An 11,083-nucleotide genomic window follows, 5' to 3' on the forward strand; every position below is an offset into this window, starting at 1 on the left:
CCGCGAGAAACGCATTTTAGGGGAAACGGGTTTTCCACCCGCCCAAGGAGTTTCCGGCAACTATGATCTCAAGTACAATGGACTTGTGTTTAGGCTCTTGAAATTATTAACTAACCAATATTTAACTGCATACCTACCTTCCTACTTAAATGAGAAAGTTATTTACTAATCAACTAATTGGTCTAACCTAACCAAGAGACTGTAGGGAGTAGCTCCCCAGGTCAGAATGTTGGGAAAGGTATCTGTACACAATATATACGGTTGTCTTGTTAAAAAACAGATATTCATAAACACTTCAAGTGATTTAAAAATAGATATCAGAAATTACTTAGACGCTAGAAAAATTAAGAGGCTTAATTGATGTAGAAGTTCTTTTATACCACTAAAAAATCTATATCCTAACAAATGAACAAAACCACAATTTGGGAAAGGATTTCAACACTCCATTGTTTTGATAAACATGCACTCCACTTGTTTGTCGTGTAGTATTTAAAGGTCTTTAAGAGCTTTTTGAGTATTTAAACGTCTTTAAGAGCTTTTTGAAAACCGTAATATTCCTCTGACAGCCCTTTAAATACTACACGATAAAAAATGGAGTGCCTGTTTATCAAAACATTGGAGTGCAGAAATCATTTCCCCTATTAATCAAATGCATTTCTTCAATGAATACTTCGACAACTCCGGCGTGCCTCCAAAAAACTCAATAATTTTTCAGCAAATTGCAGCCCAAGCATTAGTGAGCAATTCTGAATTTTAAAAGCCTCTTAATCCTTTGAGTAGGTCATTGTTTCCCAAGTGGTTAAAAATGGTCTTTCAAATATGATGAAACCAGACTCGCAGCACATTCCGTGGAATTTTTTTTTTAGAAAAGACTTTTCTCATTAGTTACTTCCATGCATTTTTCTTTCTTAATGATTAAAAGATTAAAACCAGAAAAATTAATTTGAGCTTAAAACCAAATTGCGCCTATGGAGAAAGAACTCAGCAAAATTAGTTAGAGATTAAATCCAAATCGTGCCTAGGGAGAAAGATATAACACATGAAAACTCATTCCTAGCAAAGAAAGCAGACACATAACATGAACAGAAGAGCTTAAAAAATTGAGTGCGTACAATAATAGGCATTACTAGTATTTCATAGATTAAACAAAATATAATCACAATTATTAGTAGGGAAGTGATATTTACGCCCCTTTTGATCACCAGGGACACCCAACGTCAGTGAATCAATGGCAAAAAGGGAGATGATGTACTATATGTCAAAAAAATCCAGTGGCTTTGATTGCAAAGTACACTGGCAAATGGGTGTCCCTGGTGATGAAAGGGGCGTAAATATCATTTCCCTTATTAGTATGTATAAATTAATATATTCTACGCATCCTTGTAAAATTGAGTGCTCACAGCATTATCTCATGCTAAATGAAGATTTAGATGACCGATTAATAGGAGATACATGATGGAGACTAAAAGAAAATACTATATGAGAGCTTAAGAGGGATTAAAAGAGAATTCTATGGTTCCAAAATATCATAGTTGAACCCCTACCCTAGGGCTTTGTTTCCTTTGGTGTATAAATGGGCATAGAACCTAGATGAGTTTTTATAAAGGGCAATGATAAATTCGCCCCTTTTCTTTACATGGGACAGCCAGCTCCAGTGTACGTAGCAATCAGGCCCGTTGAATACTTCACACTTAAAGTACATCAGCCCCCTGTTAACAGGTTGACAGGTTCTTAATCGCATTTGTATCGAACATAATCGAGACCATTGATCTACATGGCCATCACTGTGAAAGAATCAGCAAATGGCAGAGCTAGGGGCACTGATGGACCCACTATGTGCTGAATAATGAGACCCACTCGATAAAGAACATGTATTAAGTTGATTTATAGCCCACTAAATCATGGACCCTATATTGAATTCGCTTGAACAGACTATGCATATTTAGACCTCATTTGGTTTACATTTAGAGTCCAATAATCATCAATTCTCGATCGTACGATCCTCTGCCCCTAATCCAATAAACTCTGTTTAGGGTATCGCGGAGAAAATCTAAACCATTGATTTTTGTAATTGTTTATCTTGTGCATGGCATGTTCGTTCAGGATGGGACGAAGGATAATGTGGGTGCCTTAATGATGATCTACAAGATCTAACGGTTACGATCATACATGCTCCCGCGTGGGACCCATTTATTGCATGTTACCATCAACCATGAAAGTGACTTTCTTCTTAGTAGTTCTCCTACATTCCTATTGACTCTGTTAGGCTTTCTCTTCACTCAATTAGCTAGGAGGAAGGTCGTTTCTCCTACCTAAACCGCTTAAACTCTATAGTCTAAGCTTTGAAGTATACTCAAAGTCCTGCTGCCCCTTAGAACAGGCAAAGCAGGTAATTATTTTTAAAGAATCTAATTGATAAAAAAAAAAGGTAAATAATTACCAAATTGGTCTTCTTTTTTTAAAAAAAAAATTGCATTTTAACGGTAGTTATTATAACATGATTTTTTATTTTTTTTATTTTTTTTGCAAATAATTAGAACTTCAGAATAAAATGAATAATCGCAAAAAAATCATAGTGAACAATTTATTTGATCAATGTACTATAAAATTTTACTTAGGTCAAATTATAATATGGGAAATAAAACCCCCCCACCGCGCGCGCGGCATCTTGTTGTCTTGTTAGGGAAAGACAGATTAATAAGCGAAGTTGTCAATGAAGGAAAAGGTACTAAAAATATCGATTCCATTAAAATCTATGCACTTAAATATATGGGTCCGAATCTCAAAATTTTCAAACATTTTCCTTAATATATCAAGAACTTTCTAACATGCATTTTTTTAAAAAAAATGGCAAGGACCAAGCCACAAGACCGATCTGATCTTGAGGTAAAAGACAATGCAAGAGAAATAATACAATAAAAAACAACAATCAATCATGGGTAAAGAAAATCGAATATCTCCAAGGATGTCTGATTCACCCCTTCCCTAGTTAAACGATCCGCCTTGCTATTAGCTGAACAACGATCCCGAATCTCGTCGATGAAATCTGCAAATCTCCACGTAAAATTCCTGCTACCGTCCATCCATCTGATAACATTAAGGGAATCTTCCTCAACTACCAGTCCGTCCATTAAGCTATCATTAATGATCCTCATGCATTAGGACACTGCTACGACCTTTGGTTTATTGGGCTCCTTAACTCCTATGGGCCCTGAGAATGCTCATTTGGTTTCTTCCTAGATGGAGGACTAGAGTAGGAGGTATTATAACATGAATTTTTTGGCTCTGTTGTCACCCCTAAATTCAAAGATTGATGGACCCCACAGTCGCCGGTCGGCGCAAGAAGATACTTAATCAATGAAGTGGGGCCCAATCAAACCCCTCAAAAACACAACTTTATTAATAAATGAGGAATGATAGATACAAGGGAGCCTTTGCATAAACAGCCGCAGAAGGGCTCTTGATTGGATCCACATCATCAAATGTAACTGATTTTACTTTTTCAACCAATTTTAAATTGTAACTGAAAATGAGGTGGATCCAATGAAGGGCCCTTCCACGGCTGTTTATGCAAGGGCTCCCTTGTATCTATCATTGCTCTTAATAAATTAGTTCAAAACCCACCACCATATATTTTATAGATGGTTTCATGACTATATCTTTGTCAATCTTATTTTTATGATTCAATAGGAAATATGGTGATGGGTTTTGAACTTTTTTGTGCCCTTTCAAATGTCCTACTGATTACCAATTGGTTTCACTGGCAAATCAAAACCCACCACGATATGTATCTAATAAGGAAATGACATTTTCACCCCCCTTTTTTTAGCATTTCCACCCTATTTTGTGTGTCCACTTTAGAGACAACAAAATCTTTACTCTCTTTTGCTTGTCTTTTCATGAAAACAGCCACTTTCAGGAAAGGAAAAGACAAAGAAAGGGGGTAGGAAATATCATTTTACACACACATGTATAGGATGAATATCAGCACTACCATATTTTGATAATAGCACTACTCAATCGCCCCCTTTTTTCACTTGGCACATCCCCCTCTAGTGTAAAAGAGCCGTCATAAATACACTAGAGGAGGCTGTTGTTAGAAAAATTGATGTGCAAATCTGTAATTTAGGATTCGAGAATACCTTATAACAAATTAACCTCACAACTTGAAGACAGAGATCAATAATACTATTTTCTGCAATAATAATCTGTAAAGAAAAAGAGAAATCGTTAGATCACTTATCGAGTTGAGGCACGAAGAATCTTCGCTGTCCTTAAGGCAAATCTCGCCCCCACTATGACGAATCAACGGTGCAGATGGGCGTCTCGGCGTATACCTCCAGGATACAACAACTCTCGCTCCAGGGGTGTGCACTCACGCAACCCGGATGCCTAAGAACTCGCTTATATTTGCCAAAAGCCTTGAGCAGAAAACTAGAAAAGAGAAAGAGCAGAAGAAGAATCCGTCAAGGATATCTTTCTGTTTTTTCTAAAACCGATTTTATAGAAAGGTAATCGACATGTTAAGGTGAAACGTCGCACTCTTTTAGTGCGTGAGAGACGTTTTTCAAACGGTCACTAAACCACGATTAAGGAATCTTAAACGGTAAAAAAGAGTTAAAACAAAATAAATAAATTATTGACCGTTAAAAGGAAAAAAATAAATAATAGAAAAAGAAAAGCCTTAGGTCCACCCACGCTGCCGGGCGGCGCGTGTGTGTGGTAAGACCAAAAGCCCACCGAACCCAAGCGGGCGATCCGTGCGCGTAGGATCCCCATGACCTCTTGCTCATTCACAAGACTAAGAGAGTGAAAGTATATATATGGCCACTATCATCCTCTCACACTTCACATCTAGGACTAAAGTTTTCTCATGACTTTAGTCTTTTTGGAGGGAAGCCCAAGTAATTTGAATGAGAAGCCCAAAAGCATACATATAATGACTAAAAACATCCCATTGTAAGTTTGAATTACAAAAAGACTTTTTTCACATAAAAAGTCAACAACTGTCACATGGAGGATATGATATTTGGGATCACAGGCACTTGAGATAGGGATGTCACATGGAGCATATGATATTTGGGATCGCAGGCACTCGAGATAGGGATGTGACATGGAGTATTTGTGATTGATATGGACACCACCATATAATACCCAAAGAAAGACGACACTAACCCATGTGGGTTTTGCCGTACTTGTTGGAGTGTTGGAAGAGAAAAACCACACAACATTCCAACCAAATCTAACAATAAGAAGGTTGAATTTCAAAGATGGAAACAATGAAAGGACATTAATTTAACACTCCCACATGTAAGACAAACCTAAACTGTTAAGAGATGAACTAGGGATATGAAAGTCAGTCATTCAGTGTATACAGACCACTACAACATGATATGGAATACTCTATGATAAGAGCCTCTTTCAATTTTTTTAAGGGAAATGTTATCAGCACTACTGTATTTTGATGAGGGCACTCCTCACTTTATTAAAAGTATGGTATGGCCCGTACCATAGGATGATCCAAATCGTCCATTAGATGGGCCACAGCTTAAATAGGTTGTACCCTAAAAATCATTTCCATAGGTTGATCCTAACCAGGGTGAGGATCGACCTTCTAACATTCAGATCGGAGGGTTAGTATGGTATGGCCCGTACCATAGGATGATAACATTTCCCTTTTTTTAATTAGAGTAGTTTATACTAGGGAATATGATATTAACGGCTAATCCTGGTTTTATACTATTCAGTCATTCAGCATATGACCCGTAAACCACGGAATACGTAAACCATGGAATACGCGACCGGGTTGTTTTTATGTTAATTAGTTAGTCATTCAATGTATCAAGACGGGTACGTGGAATATGTCTTTTAAATTCCATGAAGGAGTTTATTATTTTGGTTCTATGTAAGTCTAAGAGTATGTTTCTCAACCGTGAAAAATTATTCCATGGAATATTTGTGGGCCCAACTGCCAAACGAGGAGTTGAGGAGGAGGGGCGGGGCTAGACTTGAGAGAGCACGAGTGGGGAGAGCAATAGAGCATGAGAAAATTCTAAAAAACAGTGAAAGAACCGTATATTCAATTTGGGTTTTCTTTCTCTCCGTTTTTCAACAGCTTTCCAGACTCTCTCTCTCTCTCTCTAACAACTGACCCCACTAATATTACATGGAATATTTTTTTTCATGATTGCCAAACATGGCTATGTTTGGCTCGGCGGGGGTGGCTCATAGAGTACTGGAATAAGAAGTCAAAAGGGAGGAGACATGCATAGAAAATGTTTAGAATTACCACTCGGAGAATAATGGAATAATGGTAAGTAGTGTTTGGTTGCGCGATAGTCTTTTTATTTTTCTTTTTTAGGTAGGTAAGCTGGGGAAAGAGGACAAGCTAGGCGGGGTATTGAAATATATGGAATAATGGTAAGTAGTGTTTGGTTGCGCGATAGTCCTGTCAAAGAGTAGTAGAAAAAGTAGGGGTGCCGTTACCAATATATAGATAGAAGAAGGAGATATGGAAGAGAGAGAAAGAGATAAAAGACAAAACCTTTTCCACTTGAGAGAGGATAAATTCGTGCCCCCTGGAGGATGATGCGCACCCCTTTAACATGAATTGACGCCAAAAAGCGTTAGACATTAATGCTTTTTATGTCAATTTACATTAAAGGGATGCGTATCATCCTACAGGGGGGCGCGAATTTATCATCACTTTTTCTACTATTATTCTACCAAAATTTTACCGTTTTTTTGTAAAATTTGGTTGGAAGATAAGTAGGGGGCATTAATGCCGCATCAGCACCATATGGGAAAGAAAAAACAAAAATGATGTCTCAAACATATTGGGAAGTCAAGTTGAATATCATTGCAATTTTGACAACCAAAAAAGGAATCAACATTCATTGGCAATCCGATGAATGGAACTGATCACATCCAATGGCACACCGGATGCGAAAGGTGATTTTTATGAAGAAATCCCTATAGTTACTATGTTTTTAGCATTTTTCTGAAGGGATTTGCTAGGAAATTTTGCCGAAAAGCATTTCATGACTGACTTTTGCATGAGAACAGACACCTCAGATGAATTAAATGAATAAGACTGTAAGACAAACGGTTATCGATCACCTAAGTTTTGATTGGAACCAAACCCACATTGACTGATCACTTATATCTAATGTCGCTTGCCTATGAAGTTATTAGGGTATAATACATCACATCCATGCAAAGTGACTCGGACGTTGTAAGATCCACGGAGCTTTGATGCACACACAACAGCGTGGAATGAAGTCCGAAGATTCATGAAGATTCAAGAAGAGAAGAAAAATAGAAGAGTACTTAAGGCAAATTAGATTGTAGGATCTCTCTTGATGAGCTTGAATGGTTTTGGCACTTAGAGAGTCCCCTCATTATCCTTAAATATGTCTAGGAAGAACACTCCCCAAATAGGTTAAAAGTCTGTTTATAATTCCCCTCAAAAATGTAATTTAAAGCTTCCAGGGAAATCACTTACGTCCGGAATTTTGGTGGACGTCCGTCTGTAACCTGGCAGATTATTAAAAAAACAACTGAGGCGATCGCAGATGTCCGGGATATCCGCGGACGTCCGTCTGTAAGTGGACTCAAAAATAATAAAAAATAGCCGAGCCAAAGGCGAACGTCCGTCTGAGATTTGATCTGAAAATTAAAAATGGCCGAACCGACGACGGACGCCTAGAAAACCGGCAGAAGTCCGTGACGGAACTGAGCGCACTTTCGAAATTCAAACGGCAATATTTTCCGGACGTCCTAGAAAGCTAAGAATTAGGGTTTTTCTTGTGCTCACATATAAATACACATTTATAACCCTAATAACTCACTTCTTACAACTCTTACATTTTTAAGCCTCCATTGTCCATCCTTAATACCTCACCTACATTCGCTTTGCTCTTTAATTGAAAGAATATTCATTTACTTCTCTCTAAGTGCCATGACTTTCATTCTCTAGAGAGATTCAAAAGGGATCTATGTATTGCGTGAGCTAAGAGTTGCTTAAGAAGCCTATACATTTGTAACTCTTGGGAAGACTCGTTGATTGTAAGGAGGCCTTGGATCCGGCCGTGGTGTGGTGTCCGGAATAGTGGAGAAGCCCAAAGACAACAAACTTGGAAGAGTGGAGTAGGTCTTTTGAGAAGACCGAACCACTATAAATCTTGGTATTCTTTGTGGTGTGCTTCTTACTCTCTCTCTCTCTCTCTCTCTCTCTCTCTCTCTCATTGCTCATTGTGTTTGGTAATATCCTTAACTCTACTCTTAACATGATCAAAGTAACAAGGGTTAGAATAGGTTTTAAAAAAAGATTGAAAAAGAGTGTTTTGCAAAAAACAAGTTTTCTAAACCACAAAATTCCCATTTTGATACCTCATGCATTTGTATTTTGATTTGGATTTGAGTTTTGGATACAAAATACATCAATCACCTTCATGACTATGTTTTAAGAGAGAGAGAAAGAGATAGAAAGGGAGGGAGGGATGTCTCGTTGCTGCCGGAGCAACGTCGAGCAGCAACGACGGTGAAGGAAGTTGCCACAAATATTAATTTCCAAATAATGTCTCACAAAACAGATTTGAAAATCGGAATTTTTTGCACTGTTGTAGCTGATTTGGAAATCTAAGGATCTGATCCAGTTCAAAATATCATCTAAATCCAAATCTAAATCTTGTGGGTATCCAAACGTGGCCTGATATTATACCTAATTCACCCCGCGCACGCTCCCCTCTCTTAGGTTGCCTAGTTGAATTTCAAAGACAAAATTTCAGAAAAAGTGAGCCTGTGTGGCTGTTCTCTTATGTATAACTCAGCTGGGAAATCTAGTAGTAGCAGAGTTTACTGTATGATTAATCTATAACATTAACAAATGTTTTTAATTTGACTGTAGCTGTTCTAATTATCATTAAAAAGAACCTTTGTTGATCTGATCTGCCACATGATTACAATCCATTGCCACATGTTCTTAAATAAACATAACCCCTTTATCTAAAGGCATCTTTCTAGATTTTTTTTTTCCAGTAACAGCTTAACCGTTGATTTTCACTCCTTTGATCTAACCGACGAGATGCCTTTTCAACATGTGATCTAAGCCCTTCATCTGATAGCCCTTACCATCCGATCTGTAGAGTTTTCTATTATCTTGTCATTCATTTAAAATTTCTGCATATCGGAGGGTCAAGATAATTTTTTGGGTACAAATTATTTAAGTCGGGGCCCAACAAATGAACGGATTGGATCATCCAATAACATGGGCCACTGTACCTGCCAACACAATATAAAAACTCTAGAACTAAATGCCCAAACCAATCCTATTGTTTCTTTGAAATGAAGCTAATGTGAGACATCAAAAATTCACTTAAGACCAAAAAAGGTGGGTGTATTAAATCAAAGAAATTATAAAAATATAATCCAACGGTTCAGATCACTGGCCTCTTCTATTTTCTACACCCCATTTTGGTATGGACCACCCTTTGTGTCAAATCTAGTGGGTGAACAACACATCAACTGATGCAAAAGCTGCCAAAAATACCCGTCCAACCCATACAACCACCAAATTAACTTACTGGGATTCCCATCTGATGATCCTAACCGTTGGATCATGTCCTTCATAAAAATCGTAAAAGTAATTATTTTAGGCTACTGATTATTGCACCCCCATATTTTGATAATGACACAAACCGTGCCTTGTATATTTTCCTTTTTAATCGGCTGCTGACAGCTTTCGAAGAATTGTATTAGGTTTTGAAAGCGTTTAAAAAATAAAAGACAAGGTAAGTTTGTGTCATTATGAAAAAATGGAAGTACAAATATCAATACCCTTCTTTCTTTCGTCAGGAAGATATAATCATCTGTCCAACATTGGGCCCACTAGCATTGTATAATCTTTCAAGCCCGCCTAATCAGATAAAAACAAACAACACACGCCATTTCAACAAAAAAAAAAAAAAAAAAAAAACATTACTATCCGGATGGGCGGCCCATTAGTCATTAAAAGTTATGAATGTAAAATGATATTTCCACCCACTTTACGTAATTCCCACTCTACTTTTTTGTCCTTTTCAAAAGAAGTCTGCATTTTACCTTTTTTTTTTTTTTGGTATTTTACTTCATTTTCAAGAAAAGGGAAACATAACGGGTAAATATTAGGGCTGCAGCTCGGGTCGGGCGGGTCGGGTTTTGGAGAACCCAACCCTACCCAAGAAATATCTCGGATCGGGTCGGGTCGGGTTCTTTTTCGGAAAATCCACGATTCCCAAACCCAGCCCTACCCATTATAAATCTCGGGTCGGGTCGGGTTTTTTCACGTTGACGCAATTTTTTAAGGAAAATTCTTGTTTGACAAGGCAACTCAACTCATAAAAGCAGAAATTACACTCACATTACACTTGAATCAAACAATGATGTAATTACACTCACATTACACTTGAATCAAACAATGCTGTAATCAAACAATGTTGTAATTACAATCAAACAGTGCTGAATCAAACACTTGAATCAACTCAACTCATAGAAGCAGAAATTACACTCACATACAATAACAGTGCGTGCGTGGGTTTTCACTTTTAACTTTTAACTAACAATAGAAAAAAATGTACATACTATAACTTATGTAACTCGGGTCGGGTCGGACCCCTTCAAACCCGGCTCGACCCGAGATTCATGCGGGCTTTGAATGCTCAACTCGGCTCGACCCGAAACCCATAAAACCTGAACCCAACCCAGGCTATTTTCAGGTCGGGTCGATGCGGGTCGGGTAAAACCCGGCTCGAGTTGCAGCCCTAGTAAATATAATGAGAAAGGGGTGGAAATATTTGTCGAAAGGTCCTCTAAAATACTACACCAGCCTTTTTGGACGAAAACAACCTTCAATCAGACATAATTCCCCTCTTAAATCATTGAATGAAAAAAAAAATTACATAGAAATAATTTTCCATAAGAGTTATTTTCTTGCAATCCAACCAAGACAGGAATTTCTTGGAAAAGTTAGAAACGAAAAATATTCCTAAAATTTCTTACTTTATTCCGACCCTATTTAATATTTTAGAGATATTTTCAATTTATT

Source organism: Tasmannia lanceolata, unplaced genomic scaffold (assembly GCF_043159265.1).
Source record: "Tasmannia lanceolata isolate RefF3 unplaced genomic scaffold, GAP_Taslan_0.1 ptg000011l, whole genome shotgun sequence".
In the NCBI taxonomy this organism is placed as follows: domain Eukaryota; kingdom Viridiplantae; phylum Streptophyta; class Magnoliopsida; order Canellales; family Winteraceae; genus Tasmannia; species Tasmannia lanceolata.